This window comes from Carlito syrichta, unplaced genomic scaffold (assembly GCF_000164805.1).
Source record: "Carlito syrichta isolate Samal-C Ts95f unplaced genomic scaffold, Tarsius_syrichta-2.0.1 Scaffold306466, whole genome shotgun sequence".
Classification (NCBI taxonomy): domain Eukaryota; kingdom Metazoa; phylum Chordata; class Mammalia; order Primates; family Tarsiidae; genus Carlito; species Carlito syrichta.
In genome coordinates this window covers 21,940-30,395 of record NW_007250562.1, presented here as the reverse complement: position 1 = coordinate 30,395, position 8,456 = coordinate 21,940, and positions in this window count along the sequence as shown.

Below are 8,456 nucleotides of genomic sequence, written 5' to 3'. Positions count from 1 at the left end.
CGGCCACTGCACTCCAGTCTGGGCGACAGAGTGAGACTCCAACTGAAAAAAAAAAAAGAGAGAGACTGTCAGGAACTACTTCACTGGCGCAGATCAGTGGAAATGGGGTATTCCCCTCCCTCTGAGACAAGTGACAAGAAACTTGGCTGAAGTTCTATCAGTATCTTTCTTCCCAAACTGCTTGTTGGCAGAATTGGCAGGCAGCCAACCGTGGCTCTGCGGGTCTTATCTAGCTCGGGTGATGCTGGGGTTGTGGATGGCCGCCTCCTCTCTGGATGGGCCCTCCACTTTTGCCCAAAGGAAGAATGGAAGAAGTGTGGGGTTGTTATTTATTCCTCTGTTCATAAGTGCTCTGCAGAAGTGTCCTCCTTCTTAAATCCTATTTTGCTCCACGAGAGGTGCAATGGCAGCCATGGCAGTCCCCTCAGGGCAATCCATGTCTGCAGCCTTAACCTAGGGCCACATCAGCTGCCAGTGCCAGAGAAATTTTCCTGTATTGGTCACATCATCCTTGCTGTGTGCTGGGGAGGGAGGAATGGGGGAGCATCCACGTGACACAGACCACACCTACAGAATATTTCCCACTGAGCTTTTCCATGGAGGGGTCAGTGGCCCCAGCATGGAGATCCTAGGAGCCTGGGTTCCCTGGGTTCCACATGGTACCTCCCAGTGCCTCTGTCTATATTCAGGGCAACTCTCTGCACCTGATCAGTGAAAGAGGAGTACAGGTGGAATTCCTCAGCTGTCCTTTTCTTGTCTGAGACTGCAGAAGCTCCTGTGAAATATGTAGAGAAGAAACACTGTCATTTTTGCTCACTCTTTTTGTTACTGCACCAGGGACACTCTCCTGTACTCATATTTTGGTTGCCTCTAAGGGTGTCTAAGGCTTGGGACTGTGCATTCTCTACATGCCCAGGGGGAATGTCTAATGGACCTCAGCTTGGGTTTTCAGACTGACCTTAAAGCCCCAAGCCCACTCCTTCTTATAGGTATTTTTCTAGAGAGCTACAATCATGCAATATTTTCAGTTCCTTCCCCTAAATTAAATGATTAAATAGTCACTGCCCTTCACGTGTGTTGAATATGTCACATTGTAAGGAATATAAACCGATGACAGCAATATTATTGCCATTAAGATTTGTTTTATCCGAAAGAGCAGACATAGAAAATAATTTCATTCTTACAAGATGTTGCAAAATACTAAACTAAAGTTGTGTTTTAAACAGATACAAAAGAGAGATACTCATTTATTTAATCTACTGGATAACCAATCATTAGTTATTGAATAAAATTAAGTGCAATTGACTTTTTTCCTTCTCAAAGTGTTCATGTGTGGTTTTACGAAGAAAGATGTATGTGGTGTATGTATATGTAGCATTCCCATAAGTAAAGAAAGTGAACTTAAAAATAATATTCTCTGCCTTAAGTGGGGGAAATCACCTAGGTTAATAAGTCCAATGATATCTCTGGTCAAATTTGAGTAGCTTTTATTTTAGGGACTTAAAGACAACCTTAGCAAAAAGCAATGTGATATATTTAAGCATCCTTATTTAATCAAATAAGAATCATAATTAAGAAGTCTGATGTTTGTAATATAGATCAAGGATGCAGTAAAAAATTAATCTTATTAACCTATCTTCAATTTTATTTATCAGGTTATCAAAGCCATCTAATTTCTATTTCCTTATCACTTCCAAGTGAGGCCACGTAGAGCACACGATTTCATTTTTAGATCAGGAGAAAATATTCCTCTCTGTAAATAATTTTGTCTTAGTTTTTTTTCAACTTAAAACAGTGAAAATGTTTACTACACAAAGCAAAACACAGTCTTACATGTTGGGAGCCAACATCTATAGCTACATGGCTGAGGCCTGTAAAGGCCCATCTGGAAGATCACCTCTGACATGGGATATCAGTTATACCTATAATATTGGCGTGTGATTAGTGACCAGTGTGCATACATGGCAGTAAAACTTATAAGTAAATCTCAATACACCTGATGGAAAGTGCATAGCAGAATTATTTTTCTCTGTCTTTCTAAGTTTTACTTCTTTCTAGATATTTTTTAACTTCTATTTCCTGGTAGACTGGTTAGTCAGCTTTGGAAAGCTGTTTCCCCTAGGGCTAAAATTAGAAACTAAATAGTTTTGTAGCCCTGACCCTAGCCAGGCAGAACGTTTTCTTTTGTTTCGTTAAGTACCAAAACTCTGTCTGCTTCAGCCCATGGCCACCATCTTGGCAGCCATGCATTTCCTTGTTCAAGAGTGTGACAGCTACTATTTGATTTTTAGAGTAGACTTGTTAGGATAAAATATATACATATACACTCATAGTTGCGTAAATTTATGCTTGCTGTTTTGTTTCCTTTTGCTACATTATTCAAATATAATAATTACTATACGATTTATAAAAGAATTAATGATGAGGTATTAGCTTAATAGGATATAGCATAGTATTAAAGTCCAATCACTAGATCATATAAAAATTAAAGTTTAGACATATGAAACATGAATTATAGTAAAGTTTTGTAGTTTAAGAATAAGTTTTAACTGAGTTATAAGGCATTGCGTTAAATCATAATAGGTTAATAGTATAACTGACAGTTAAGTCATTTAACTAAACTCATAGATTATAGTATAGTGTTAAGTTGATAATATTAATCGTTAAAAATATTAGGAGTCAGTGAACTTGGATTGAACCTAGAGTTAACTTAGAAAAGTTTTTTGTATTAATCAGGGTATAGAACAAAGAGTATAATATGAATGATTCATTGAACATTATGGAAAACACTTTGAACGATTTGTATTGAAATTGTGCATCTGTGACCTTAATGAAAGCACGGCAGGCATCATGGAATTCGAATTGTTTGCTTGGAAATTGCAGATCTCGTGGTGGTCTTGTGATGCATAGTTTGTAAAGCACAGAACTTGTATGCCCCCAGTAAGTGATTATCACACTGCTGGAGGGTATAGAAAATGGTATATAAGTTGGAAGGAGTCCGAATAAAATTTGGCTTCAGTCCTGATCAGACTGTTCCCAGAAGAACTGCCTCCGAGTGGTCTCTTCTCGCCGTCCAGATTCTCTGCTGCGGGTCCTAACCCACCCTTGGTCAGTGCTGGTCACCGACACTTACAAGTGCATTTTAACGTGATGTGGAAAACGGGATTGGTTTTGAAAAGCATAGAATTATGGACAAGACATTATAACTTGGGTGCAGAATGGTCCATGGTCAATTATTTTAGGACTCCAAGCTCTTGAAAGAAAATTGGCAGCCACTGCCTTGTTGGACTCTGGTGTGGCCATGTGCTCTTTGAGCCATGCCTGTAGCCATGCTTCTTGGCTTTGGCGCCCTCCCCCACCTTGGGGAAGTGAATCTTCTCTCTCCCTTCTCTTTCTCTCTCCAATTGACTTTTAAATAAACTATATTTTTTAATCTAAAAAAAAAAAAAGAAAATTGCCAGAATTCTAAAGGAGAATGAAAACAAGAAGAAGAGATAGATAAACTTGAATATAATACTATAAATTAAATATTGGCCATTCCAGGAAATCTTTCAATCTTACATACAAAGAGTTGCTTTAAAAAATCTTATATATTTTAGTCATTTGCAAACATAATATCAATGTCTGAACATGCAAACACATACACACATATGTGGCTCTTGAATTCTTATGAGTAGAACTCATTTTGTTTGAGAAAAATACTGCAATGTACCATAAGTGTTAAATAAAGGACAGCACATGGCAAAAGCTTTGAAATCCTTTCCATATTTTAAATATGAAGTCTCATAATAATCTTCACAGGTTATTGCTATGTAGAAGAGATAAAGAAAATAAAACAAATCTTATTTGTTACACTTTAATAAAGTTGAAAAAAAGAAAAACAAAACAAAAAAAGTTCATTAAAGAATGAGTAATATGTGGTGGCATGGCTTTTGAGAATATGAGTTAATGGGGATTTTTAGAGATTTTGTCAGTATTCATGTGTTGTTTTTGTTTTATTTTATATGTGTCATGTGTTTTTAAATACTGTTTTCTGTGCATTATGATTTGAATACATCAGTTCTCAAAATAACACTGATGTCAGCATCATGTGCAAATAGCATTCTTAGAAATATCTTATGTATGTGAATGTGTCTTTAAAAACTTTTTGACATGCAAAGCAATGTACTCAATACATACATTCACTGAAGTATAGCATTTCTCAACATTGTACTCAAGTAGCACTGCAAGAAACATCTTATACACACATATATCTTAGTATATTTTAAAGCTCTTTGAAAAGTTGCAATATAAATTTCTGTCACTTCAAAGCTTTATTTCTGTCATACACATGATTCTTCTCATGAGTCCTACTTTTGATGCTGTCTTGAAAATTGAAGCAAAAGATCAGCAATACTTTGTCAGACTATGTTACGGTATAGAGACTGTGTGTTAGGAGTTTCCTGATAATCATAAAACTGAACTAATTAAATTTTAAAAATTGCAGCACTTAACCAGGAGGATATAACCTTCTAGATCTTAAAAATTCATAGAAATAGAAAATAGGCATCTGTATTCCTCCAATTTTCCGATGTTGTTGCAGATACTCTTACCACACTTTAAAACAGTAAGTCATGTCTTGCATTACAATATTTCAGTTAGGTATATGTTTTCATCTGAATAACATATTTCTCTATTATTTTCTCTGTTTTGCTTCTTTTTGAATCATTAGTCCATCCTTTAGACCCACTAATTGGATTTACTATTTATTCTTTCTATTTTCTTTCTTTCTTTTTATTTTCTTGGTAACAAATCTTGAGCTATTTCTAAATGCATTTGACTGCTATAGAATTGGGATTCTATTTTATTGGAGACAATATTCAATTTCTGCTTAATTACTTTTCTCTTAGTTTCACCATCCGAACTTTTCTTAGTTTCACCATCTGAACCATGAGCTATCCAGAGACTCCAAGAGACACGAAAAGATTACTGGCTGGTAGACTTTGACCAAATATTGCTTGGGTAGAGCAATTTGAAAAATGATTACTCTAGTCTAACAATATGGTTTTCAAGCAGGTATTAGGAGGGAAATAAGCAAAAGAAACAAAATAGATGTCACACTTCCAGACTTCAAAACTTATTATAAGGCTAGGCAATCAAAACAACCTGGTATTGGTACAGGAACAGGCATATAGACCAATGGAACAGGAGAGAGATTCCGGAAGCAAAGTCTCAATTTCTCAACCAACTCTTCTTTGACAAAGCCTTTAACAACAACCACTGGGGAGAGGAAACCTATTCAGTAAATGGTGCTGGGAAAACTGGCTGACCACATGCAGAAGGGTGAAACAGGACCCCTACCTATCACCATACACAAAAATTAACTCTAAATGGATCAGACCTAAATGTAAAACCTCAAACTATAAGAATCTTAGAAAATGCAAGAGTTACCCTTATGGGAATTGGAATGGCAACCAATTCTTGATCAGAACCTTAAGTGCCCATACCATAAGACATAAGATAGACAAGTGGGACCAAATCAAACTGACAAACTTTTGCAAAGCAAAAGAAACCATCAAGAGAGCAGGGAGACAGCCCACAGAATGGGAAAAAATATTTGCCAACCATATACCCAACAAAGGCCTAATATCTAGGGTCTACAAGGAACTCAAATGCATCAAAAGGAAAAAAACAAACAGCCCCAATAAAAAATGAGAAAAAGACATGAATAGACACTTCTCAAAAGAAGATATATGGGCAGCCAACAAACAGTTGGCTCAGCCTCACTCATCATCAGAGAAATGCAAATCAAAACCACATTGAGATACCACCTAACTCCAATAAGAATGGCCATCATTAATAAAACAAACAACAACAGATGCTGGTGTGGATGTGGAAAAAAGGAACACTTCTAAACTGTTGGTGAGAATGCAAACTAGTGCAACCTCTTTGGAAGATAGTGTGGCGATTTCTGAAAGAACTAGAAATTGACCTTCTATGTGACCCCGCAGTCCCCCTATTGGGAATATACCCAAAAGAACTCAAATCATTCAACAAAAAAAGATACCTGCACACGGATCCTTGTTGCAGCACTATTCACAAGCGCAAAAACATGGAACCAACCATGTTGCCAATTGAAGCTGGACTGGATTTTTAAAAATGTGGTACATATACACAAAGGAATATTATGCAGCCATAAAAGAATGACAAACATATGGACTTCACAGCAACTTGGAGGGATTTAAAGTTGATCAAACTCAGTGATCTATCAAAGAAACAAAGAACAGAATACCACATGTTCTCACTCATAAGCGGACCTTGAACAATTAACATAATATGTAAGAAAGTGATTGGCACTTGTGGGAAACTGCCAGAGGAAGGGGGGTTGGCTTGGCAGTTGAGGGAACTGCTAGGGGAGGGAAGGACACACCTCATCAACAAGGGTACCTGCATAATCAGCATTTATATACCTAACCCTGAATTGTACCCCACATCTTTAAAATAACCAATAAATAAAGAGAGAAAAAGAAAACTATTTTATTCCACTAACCCAGGTTAAGTGTTTGAGGACTTCAGAAGACAGATGAACAAAAGAAAAGACAAAACCTGTTCACATACATGTAGAACCACAAACAAGTGGTTCACTAAACAGATAGAGTGAAAGGTATATATATCATCTTACTAAGAAGAGAGCTGAGACCTCAAAGGAAAACCAATGGTGGGACACTAATGAGAAACAAGTCCGTGAAAACAAGCAAAAGCACAAAAAATTTGACAAGATTTTGTCTATGTAATCTCTCACCCAAGTGTGAGTGATCTGCCTTATTTCTGACCTTAAACCTCCCAAAGAGGGCATTTATGTTAGCTTTGTTTTAGGCAAAATTTGCTGAAGTCAACAAAATAAGTTTCTATAAATTTTTATTTGTTTATTTTTCCTTGCAACTGCTGTTTATTCAAAGGCTTTTATTTTTAAATAATCCTTATACCACATCAGACTTTAAGTGAATTTCTTCACAGGTGAAATACTTTCCAACGGTTATCAGATAGGATGGTCATTATTGGATATCAGCAAATACACATCTGAGTTATTTTGATTACTTATGAATCAAATTAGCATAATCTAAAAATGTATTGGAGTATAGTAACTGAAGACTATTAGTTTCAGTTTCTCAATATCCCCTGGCTTCACCACTTATATTATAGTGAATTTAAGAATTTTCCTAACTTCTTTGAGTTTTACTTACTTAAGAAGAAAAATATTGGATATATTTTAAGGAACAAAATAATAGAGCTTAAAAGTCCATGAAATAAATTAGTCTTTCAACTTCCAAGTAAAAAGATTATCGAAAGGCAAATTTTATACCAACCAATATGTGTAAAATATTTTTAAGCATTTAACATTTTTGCATGCATATTTTTATCAGAGAAGTGTAATATGGCTTTATTTATTATGATTTATCATCGCAAAATGTTTACATGGGATAGTTTTAAATTCAAAATAGTTCTGTGAAAAGTTACAGGAAACTACTCCCCAAAGACACAAAACATAACTGGTGACAATTATATTTAAAAATGCAATCATTTGGGAGGCTGAGGTGAGTGGATTGCCTGAGCCTGCGGGTTCGAGACCCGCCTGGGCAGCGAGACCTCATCTCTACAATAAATCAAAAAATCAGCCGAGTGTGGTAGCCCACGCCTGTAGTTCCAGCTACTTGGAAGGCTGAGGCGGAAGGATCGCCGGAGCCCAGCAGGTCGAGGCTGCAGTGGCCGGGAGCGGCAACTGCACTCCAGTCTGGGCGACAGAGTGAGACTCCAACTCAAAAAAAAAAAAAAAAATGCAATCATAAATAAATCATTGGAACTTGATTTTAGGGTGTGCCGAAAATAAAGCTTTGTTTTTAAAATATCTGCTAAGACTCAATAAAAGCAGTGGCATTTAAACCACAATATGCTCTCCTCTCCAACCTCCTAGCTCAGCATGATAGAAATTTCACTCCGGGTGGGTACAGTGGAGAACACAAGACTTCTCCCATCTTACAACTGAAGACGGTGGTATCCCACAAGAGGACACTGCTAACATTTCTCGTCTTATCCAGCTATGCATCCCAGAGGCTAAATTATAGGTGAGTGTAACTAAAAGACTGTAGTATTTTATCCTCTACCCACCTCCCACTTGTAGATCTAAGGCTTTACCCCAGTGTGGCAGGCTAAGGCTACTGTGATCCTGGATGCCATCACACCAGCTTGTTAAGAGTGCAAAAGTTCCAGTCCAGGGGAAACAAACCAAGAAAACAAGACTCTACCACACTCATTCAGTGTCTTGCTTGTATCCAAGAAGTGTCACTACAAAAGAAGTAGGCCTGTGTCTTCTCCTCCAACTTCAAAGCAGTGGCTCAGACATTTTGCACAGGGCAAGAGGTAATGTACAAGAACACTGAGCTCTACATGTGTAATTAATACTTAAATGGCATACAACA